Source organism: Somniosus microcephalus, chromosome 4, assembly GCF_052327205.1.
Source record: "Somniosus microcephalus isolate GS21.2 chromosome 4, FLI_Smic_1.0, whole genome shotgun sequence".
Lineage (NCBI taxonomy): Eukaryota > Metazoa > Chordata > Chondrichthyes > Squaliformes > Somniosidae > Somniosus > Somniosus microcephalus.
In genome coordinates, this window is record NC_140990.1 from 1,863,667 (window position 1) to 1,873,024 (window position 9,358).

At 44.8% G+C, this 9,358-nt stretch overlaps 2 non-coding genes across 2 annotated transcripts; both read right to left on the reverse strand.

Moving 5' to 3' along the window:
* Nucleotides 1-8,423: 8,423 nt before the first annotated feature.
* trnal-uaa (transfer RNA leucine (anticodon UAA)) lies at nt 8,424-8,506 on the reverse strand. The gene has a single exon. It is a non-coding gene; the product is annotated as a tRNA-Leu (tRNA).
* A 494-nt stretch (nt 8,507-9,000) lies between these two features.
* On the reverse strand, nt 9,001-9,082 carry trnaa-ugc (transfer RNA alanine (anticodon UGC)). The gene has a single exon. It is a non-coding gene; the product is annotated as a tRNA-Ala (tRNA).
* Nucleotides 9,083-9,358: the final 276 nt, after the last annotated feature.

The following is a 9,358-nucleotide window of genomic DNA, read 5'->3' on the forward strand; positions in this document are numbered from 1 at the left end:
GATCTCGTATGGGTTTTCTTTAAATTTTGATATTTTACTTGTGAGATCAGGTGACTTTAGTGCTGTGATGAATTTTTCTCCACTGTCTGGGGCCCATCTGTATGTCTGGTTTATTTTATGGAGCTTACTGGGTTCTTTTTTTGTGTCTGTAGTTTGGGCAGAAAGTTTAAGGTACATATTTATTTGGTTATGGTCTGAGAGGGGGGATTGCTGCCTGACAGTGAATGAGTTGATATCGCAGGGGTCCAGGTCAGTGATTGTATAGTCCACCACACTAGACCCAAGAGTTGAGGAGTATGTGAGTCTCCCTAGGGAGTCCCCTCTGAACCTACCATTAACTATGTACAGGCCTAAGGCTCGGCAGAGTTGCACTACCTCCCTACCGCTTTTATTTATTTCACGATCAAGGTTGTTCCGATTTGCGATGACTGGTGTGACATCTAAAGGGGTCTGGCCAAACACATGGTTGTTTCCCTGTGGGTCTATGAAGTCAGGTTCACAACCGGTCCTTGCATTTAGGTCCCCACATATTATCACCTTTCCTTGGGCCTGGAAATGGCTGATTTCCATGTGGAGAGTATCAAATAACTCCTCTTCGAAATATGGCGAATCTATTGGAGGTATGTAGATCGCACATAAGTAAACATCTTTTTTTGCTATTCCTATATTTTTATCTAGTTTTAGCCATACGTGTGATTTTCCCTGTTTTACCGGTGAGATGTGTTTGTCCAGTTCTCCCTTATACCACACCAATATTCCCCCGGAGGTTCTGCCCTTGCGTGTTTTAGTGTTCTTTACTGAGGGCACAATGATTTCATGGTACATTGGAGGACAGTGGGTCGGCACGTCCTTTTGGCACCATGTTTCTGTTAACACAATTATATCAATGTCTTTTATAGCTTTTAGGAATTCAGGGTCTGTACTCTTCGTCCCAAAAGTTGAGGAGCGGAGGCCCTGGATATTCCAGCCGCTTATGTGGAAAGAACGCATTTATATAGTTCAATAAAACGAAATAAAATGGACCTATTTTGTGGGATGAGTGTGGAAACACTATTTTCTATAATGCTAAATGATGATTTAGTATAAATTTCATGAGGCATGCACATATATCTATCTAATAATAGTAATAATACTGATCAATAATGATAAGGATAAATAACAATATTAATAATTTCTCCGGCTTTCTATCAGGCTGTTCAGCATCGTCGTGATCTTTCTCAGTTCTTGGTCTACAGTCTGTGGTCTAGAGGGGGGTCTTGGGTCAGGTATAAAAGTACGGTTCTGTTGTTGGTTTTGTAATGGGGGGTGGGGGACATTGGTGGTCCTGTTTGGGCTCCCAATGGTAGAGGGGGTGGGAGGGCTGCGTCTTTTGGCAGTGTTTATGAGGTTTCTTGCGAAGACCCACATCCGCTGTTTGAGTAGATGTATTTCGTCATAGAGGTCCCTTGTGTTGATGTTTGGATGATGGGCCAGGGAGACGTTGGGGAGGACAGAACATCTCGTGTCGATCTCCCTGTTGGTGTTGTGGATTATATAGGCTGGGGTGTCCTTTCTGGGCAGTAGTGTGGAGATCACGATCCGCGCCTCGGGGAATTCCCTGCTGGCCTTTTCCGCCACCCTGCTCACCGCCCTAGCAGTGCCTTCCTGTAGGGTGCGTAGGTCGTTCGTGCCTGTGTGGATCACAATCCATTTGGGGCTTCCAAGGGATTCTTTGTTCAGGATCTTCATTGCTTGGTCTGTGTTGCTGCACCATTTTTTCAGGACTTGATGGTCTGGGAACAGCCTCTGGGGGTCCAGAAACTTTCCGTTGGAGTCGGTCAGCAGGACCGCCTGAGGGGCTGGTTTTTCAGGCTGGGTAACAGTAGTCTGGGTAGGACTCGCCTGGTGGCTGGTTGTTGGCTGGGTTTCTGGGATCTCTCTCTCTCTCATTGTCTCTGTCTCGCTCTCTGTCTGTCTTTCTCTCTCTCTGTCTCTCTGTCAGTATCAGTCTCTCTCTCTCTCTCTCTCTCTCTGTCTCTCTCTGTCTGTCTCTCTGTCTTTCTCTCTCTCTGTCTCTCTCTCTCTCTGTCTCTCTCTCTGTCAGTGTCAGTCTCTCTCTCTCTATCACTCTCTGACTCTGTCACTCTCTCTCTGTCTCTCTCGCTGTCTGTCTTTCCCTCTCTCTGTCTGTCTTTCTCGCGTGTCATGCGGGCGACCGGGGTTCAATTTCTCCGACCGGGAGGAAGAAAAGGTCTGGATTCATTTTACAATTCTTTGAGAGTTGGGAAAAAATGCCGTTTCAGCAGATGCTAAAATAGCATTTTAAGAATTACAGTTAAATATGGAATCTTTCTTTTCATCTCAATAAACATCTCATGATTTGATTGATTGAGATTCAGCAGATGGCAAACGAGTGTCACTGAGCAGGATGAAAAGAAATCGGTATTAATTTAAAGAGATACCCGGAGTGGGGTTCCAAACAAGTTGGGTTTAAATCCATTGGATCTTAAGTCCAAAGCCGTAACCACATTTTTTTACTCTTCTATTTTTCTCTGTAGCTTTTTATCACGAAGTTACACCAAGAAAAATAAACACTATTTCACATCGGAAAGAGGCTTCCTCCGGGTCGGGCAATTGAACCGCTGCCTCAGGTGGGAGAGAGAGGGGGTACTCCACTATACTGACCAGCAACAGGGCGGAGGACAGCGCTGGGCGTTCACTGCAGAAGCTCAGAGCAAGAATGGCGCTGTGAACAGACTTGGGCTCATTCACCAGCCCCAGAGAGAGGAGTGAGCAAGGAGAGGGAACCAAAGAGCGAGAGAGACATGGAGAGAGGCAGAGAGAGAGACACACAGAGAGAGAGAGAGAGAGTTAGAGAGAGAGAGACAGAGACAGAGAGAGAGAGAGAGCTCTATACTAACGGGTAACTGGTGCAGGAAGTTGTTATACAGTTCTTCATATGACAGTGAATCTTTCAAAATGAGTTTCAATCATTTTTTTCTGTCCTCATTTTCCAAGGAGGATTTTAAGAATCTGCACAAAATTTTAAATTTCCAGATGTTGAAAATACTTCCTCTCCGTCGGGGAATTGAACCCCGGTCTCCTGCGAAACAAGTGGGGATACTTAGCACTATACTAACGAGGAATTGATGCTTGTGTGAGCTATGAAAAGAACTTGATAAAAAAGAGACAGAGAGAGAGAGACATAGAGACAACGAAAAAGTGAGAGAATGAGAGAGAGAAACAGAGAGAGACTGAGAGAGAGACAGGCCGAGACAAGCAGAGACACAGAGAGAGACAGAGACATACAAACTGAGACACAGGGACAAAGAGAGAAAGAGAGACAGAGGCAGAGACACAGACAGAGACTGGGAGAGAGATAGACAGACAGAGACACAGGGAGGGAGAGAGCTACAGAGAGAGAGACAGAGAGCGAGAGACACAAACAGGGACAGCGAGTGTCAGAGACAGAGAGAGACAAAATTAGACTATGACATTGATTTTTTTCTGCTGTACTTAAATTATAGAATTACCAGGAGTGAGAATCAAACCTACGTGGGTATAAACCCATTGGAGCTATAATTCCAACGCCGTAACCATTCGGCCATCCTGTTGCAGTCACTGACAGAGGACTGTCTCTGTGAGAATCGGGACTTCAAGACCCACCCTGCCACAGAGTTGTGTCCAATTTTAGGCACCACACTTTAGGAAAGATGTGAAGGCTGAGGAAAGTATCCCCGCTTGTTACCCGAGTGACTGGCAGACACACAGAAACACAGGCAGACACAAAGATACACAGACAGAAACACATAAACATAGTGAGCAGGCATGTCTGTGTGTGTGTGTTCGAGTCCTTGTCTCAAGCACTGCAAAACTACTTCCTCTACCAGGTCCTTGAAAGTATAGTGGTGAGGATTCAATTCCCCGACAGGTTCTCTCTGTCTCTCTCACTGGTTACCGCTCTCTCTCTCTTTCTCCATCTCTCTCTGTCTCTCTCTCTCTCTCTCAGTCTCTCTCTCGCTCTCTGTTTCCCTCTCCTTGCTCACTCCTCCCTTTGGGGCTGGTGAATGAGCCCAGGTCTGTCCACAGCACCATTCTCGCTCTGCGCTTCTGCAGTGAACGCCCAGCGCTGTCCTCCGCCCTGTTGCTGGTCAGTATAGTGGAGTCCCCCCTCTCTCCCACTTGAGGCAGCGGTTCAATTCACCGACCCGGAGGAAGTGTCTTTACAATTTCTGACCGTATATTTGGTGAATATTTGCAGATCAACGAAAACGAGAAAAATCTCGAGGTATTGAACGTTGTGGGAGTTAATTCCGCCTAACTCAGAATTAGTTCTCCAGGGATTCGGTTACATTTTGAAATGAAATGGGATGAAAATGCTGAAATCGTAGTCGGCAGAATTCGAAACTGCGCAGGGAGACCCCAATGGATTATCTAGTCCATCGCCTTAACCACTCGGCCACGACTACTGGGTTTGAAAAGCTTTAAATGTTGCTCAGATAAAATCGCAATCATCCATCACTCTGTAGGAAAACAGCACTCAGTCCCTGAACAGTCTCCGCTCAAGAAAATTCTCAGAGACAATCTCCTCTCGCATTGTTTTACTTTTCTTTTTTTCTCTGTAACTTTATAACACGATGATATAGCTAGAAATGCAATTAAAGAGGGCGCTGCGAACTGAATTCCGGTCTCTATGGTGTAACAGGCGAGGATGCTCACCACTGCACTAAGGAAGGACATTGCAGTGCGTTCACTGCAGAAGCGCAGAGCAAGAATCGCGCTGTGGACAGACCGGCGGGCGGGACGATTTTATTTAACACCTTTGTGCAGCTCCTTAAAATCCCCCTTGGAAAAAGAGAGCAGAAATAAATCAACGTCAAAAACCTCCATTTTTGTCAATGTCTCTCTCTCTGTGTTTCTCTCTCTATGTCTGTCTCTCTCTGTCTGTCTCAGTCTCTCTCTGTGTTTCTCTCTCTGTGTCTGTCTCTCACTCTCTCTCTCTCTGTCTCTCTCTGTGTCAGTCTCTTTCTCTCTCACCCTGTCTCTGTCTCTCTCTGTCAGTCTCTCTCTCTCTCTGTCTATCTCTCTCTCTCTCTGTCTCTCTCTGTCAGTGTCAGTCTCTTTCTCTCTCTGTCTGTCTCTGTCTCTCTCTGTGTCTGTGTCAGTTCTTTCCCTCTCTCTCTGTCTTTGTCTCTCTCTGTCGGTGTCAGTCTCTTTCTCTCTCTCTCTATCACTCTCTGACTCTCTCTGTCTCTTTTTCTCTCTATATATATCACTCTCTCTCTCTCTCTCTCAGTCTCTCTCTGTCTCTCTCTCTCTATATTCCTCTCTCTCTATCTCTCTCTCTCCCTGCCTCCTTCTCATACTGTCCAGTTCTCTTCACAGCTCGATTGTTGCTCTGACAGACTTTGCTTTCAGTAGTTCCTCGTTATTATAGTGGTGAGTATTCCCGCCTGTCACGTGGGGGACATGGATTCAACTCCCTGACGGGGAGGAAGACCAAGTGAGATACAAACTGAAAGGTATAGATACATTTCACAATTCCATCTCTTTGTTAGTTGAGAGTGACACAGAGAGAGTTAGACAAAAATGCAGATTCAGCAGATGCCAAAACAGCATTTTAAAAATTACTGTTCAATAGGGAATCTTTCCTTTCATATCAATAAGCATCTCATTATCTGATTGATTGAGATTGAGCAGATGGCAAACGAGTGTCACTGAGCAGGATGAAAAGAAATCGGTATTAATTTAAAGAGATACCCGGAGTGGGGTTCCAACCAAGTTGGGTTTAAATCCATTGGATCTTAAGTCCAACGCCGGAATCACATTTTTTTACTCTTATATTTTTCTCTGTAGCTTTTTAACACGAAGTTACACCAAGAAAAGGAAACACTATTTCACATCGGAAAGAGGCTTCCTCCGGGTCGGGGAATTGTCCCGCTGCCTCAGGTGGGAGAGAGGGGGTACTCCACTACACTGACCAGCAACAGGGCGGAGGACAGCGCTGGGCATTCACTGCAGAGCCACAGAGCAAGAATGGCGCTGTGAACAGTCCTGGGCTCATTCACCAGCCCCAGAGGGAGGCGTGAGCATGGAAAGGGAAACAGAGAGCGAGAGAGACACGGAGAGAGGCAGAGAGAGAGACACACAAACAGAGAGAGAGACAGTCAGAGAGAGAGAGAGCTGCCAAACTATAGAACATCAGATGATATCTTCACCCTACAGACCCTAATTGACAAACACGTTCATCAAAACAAAAGCAAAATCTACGCATGCTTTATAGATTTCCAGAAGGCTTTACATTCCATCTGGCATGACGGTTTATTCCTGAAACTTATCGAAAGCGGGGTAGGGGGAAAAACATATGATGTAATTTAATCAATGTATACAAACAACAAATGTGCAGTTAAAATTGGAGATAAACAAACAAAATACTTCCCACAGGGGTGGGGGGTGACGCAGGGCTCGCCAATCTCACCGACACTCTTTAATATTTACATAAATGAATTGGCAAAACTACTTGGACAATTTCCAGCACCTGGCCTCACCCTATATGAATCCAAGGTTAAATTCCTCCTCTATACAGGTGACCTGGTTCTGCTGTCACCAACTAAGGAGGGTCTACAGCAGAACCTGGGTCTGCTGGAGTCGTACTGCCAGACCTGGGCCCTGACAATAAATCCCCAAAAAACCAAAGTCCTTGTGTTCCAGCAAAGATCCAGACATCAGGGACCCAAAATAAATTTCACACTAGGAACAACCAAAATTGAACAAACCACTAACTACACATACTTGGGCTTAAAAATCAGTTCTACGGGAAATTTCCATCTGGCTGTGAATGAACTGAAAGAGAAAGCAAGAAGGGCTTTCTACGCCATTAAAAAATCAATCCAAATAGAAATCCCAATTAGCATTTGGCTCAAAATTTTCAAATCAATAATTGAACCAATTGCACTCTATGGCAGTGAGGTATGGGGACCGCTAACACAGCAAGAATTTGCAAAATGGGACAAACACCCAATTGAGATCCTACATGCAGAATTCTGTAAAAGTATCCTCCGGACTCAAAGGAAAACCGTAAACAATGCATGCAGGGCAGAACCAGGCCAATATCCATTAATAATCACTATCCAAAAAAGAGCCACCAAATTTTGGAATCGCCTAGAAATGAGCAACCCCCAATGCTATCATTACCAAGCCCTGAAATGCCAAGAGAGGACCATAAAGAAGAATACCCTCAGTCAACTAGTCCTGGGACTCAGTGAAGTAACGACTAACACTACTAACAATAACCAGCCCCAGGACAGTGACAGAGTAACACAAAGAATTCGACCCAACACAATCGTCGCTAAGCAAAAGGAAAAATATCTGTCATATTGGGCAGAAACAACAAAAACCCAAAGCAAACTCAATTGCTACTTGGCCCAAAACAGACAATACAACATGGCTGATTACCTGACCATGGTAAAGGATAGCAATCTGAGAAAAACCTTGACAATGTACAGACTTAGTGAACATAACCTGGTGATCAAAAAATGCAGACACAGGCAGACCCGGCTACCAAGAGAGGACAGGATATGCTCTCACTGCAGTCAGGGAGTGGTGGAGACAGAGATGCACTTCCTCACAGCTTGTAGAAAATATCAGGGCATAAGGGAGAATTTCTACCCAAAATTCACAAAAATATGCACGGAATTCAGAAATTTGAATGACGACCAATAACTCCCATACCTACTAGGGGAAGAGAGAAATTGTGTAACACTAGCGGCACACTATGTTACAGCATGCCATAAACAGAGGGACAACCACTAAATATAAGAAAAGAGTATATATAAATTATATGAAAGTATATTTATGCACTCAGGGATATATCTGTTCATACACTGTATGGATAGATCTGTATTTTTGTGTACAAACATGAATGTTTTTCGATGCTTTGGCAACATAAGATGTAACTTGTCATGCCAATAAAGCGATTTGAATTGAATTGAATTGAATTGAATTGAGTGACAGAATGAGAGAGAGAGAGCAACAGAGAGAGACAGGCAGAGACACAGACACAGATAGAGAGAGACAGACAGAGAGAGACAGAGACATACAAACAGAGACAAAGAGAGAAAGAGAGACTGAGAGAGAGAGGCAGAGACAAACAGGGACAGCCAGAGAGAGACAGAGACATACAAACAGAGACAAAGAGAGAAAGAGAGACTGAGAGTGAGAGGCAGAGACAGACACACAGAAGAGAGACAGACAGAGACACAGGGACAAAGAGAGGGAGAGAGCTACAGAGAAAGAGACAGAGAGCGAGAAACACAAACAGGGACAGAGAGGAGCAGAGACAGAGAGAGAGAGACCGAGACACAGAAAAAGTGAGACTGGGAGAGAGAATGAGACAAAGGAGGCTATGACATTGATTTTTTCCTGCTGTACTTAAATTAAAGAACTACCAGGAGTGGGGTTCGAACCCACGCGGGTATAAACCCATTGGATCTTAAGTCCAACGCCTTAACCACTCGTCCATCCTGGTGCCGGTTTTATTACAGATTGTTTCTGTGAGAATCAGACTTCAAGCCCCACCCTGCCACAGAGTTGTGTCCTATTCTGGGCACCAGACTTTAGGAAAGATGTGAAGGCTGAGGAAAGTATCCCTGCTTGTTACCCGAGTGACTGGCAGATACACAGAAACACAGGCAGACACAAAGAGACACAGACAGAAACACAGGTAGATACAGGCATAAACACACACACACAGATTGATGTAAACAGACATAAACATAAACCCAGACAGACAGTGACTCAGACATAGAGAGAGACGGGCAGGCAGAGAGAAACACTGTCGCTAATTTGCCTGATTTTTGTTCTATTTCTGACCGTATATTTGGTGAATACTTGCAGATCAATGAAAACGAGAAAAATCCCGAGGTGTTGAAAGTTGTGGGATTTAATTCCGCCCAACTCAGGATGAGCTCTCCAGGGATTTGATTACATTTTGAAATGAAATGGGATGAAAAATGCTGGAATCGTAACCGTCAGGAGTGGAACCTGCGCGAGGAGACACCAATGGATTGCAAGTCCATCGCCTTAACCACTCGGCCACGACTACTGGGTCTATGAGACTTTAAATGTTGCTCAGATAAAATCGCAATCATCCATCGCTCGGGAGCAAAACAGCACTCACTCCCTGAACAGTCTCCGCTCAAGAACATTCTCAGAGACAATCTCCTCTCGCATTTTTTAATTTTTCTCTGTAGCTTTATAACACGAAGCTACAGCAAGAAATATAATTGAAAAGGCCGCCGCTCCGACGGCGAATCGATTCCCGACTCAGCGTGTAGATAGGCGAGGATGCTCACCACTGCACTAACCAAGGACATTGCAG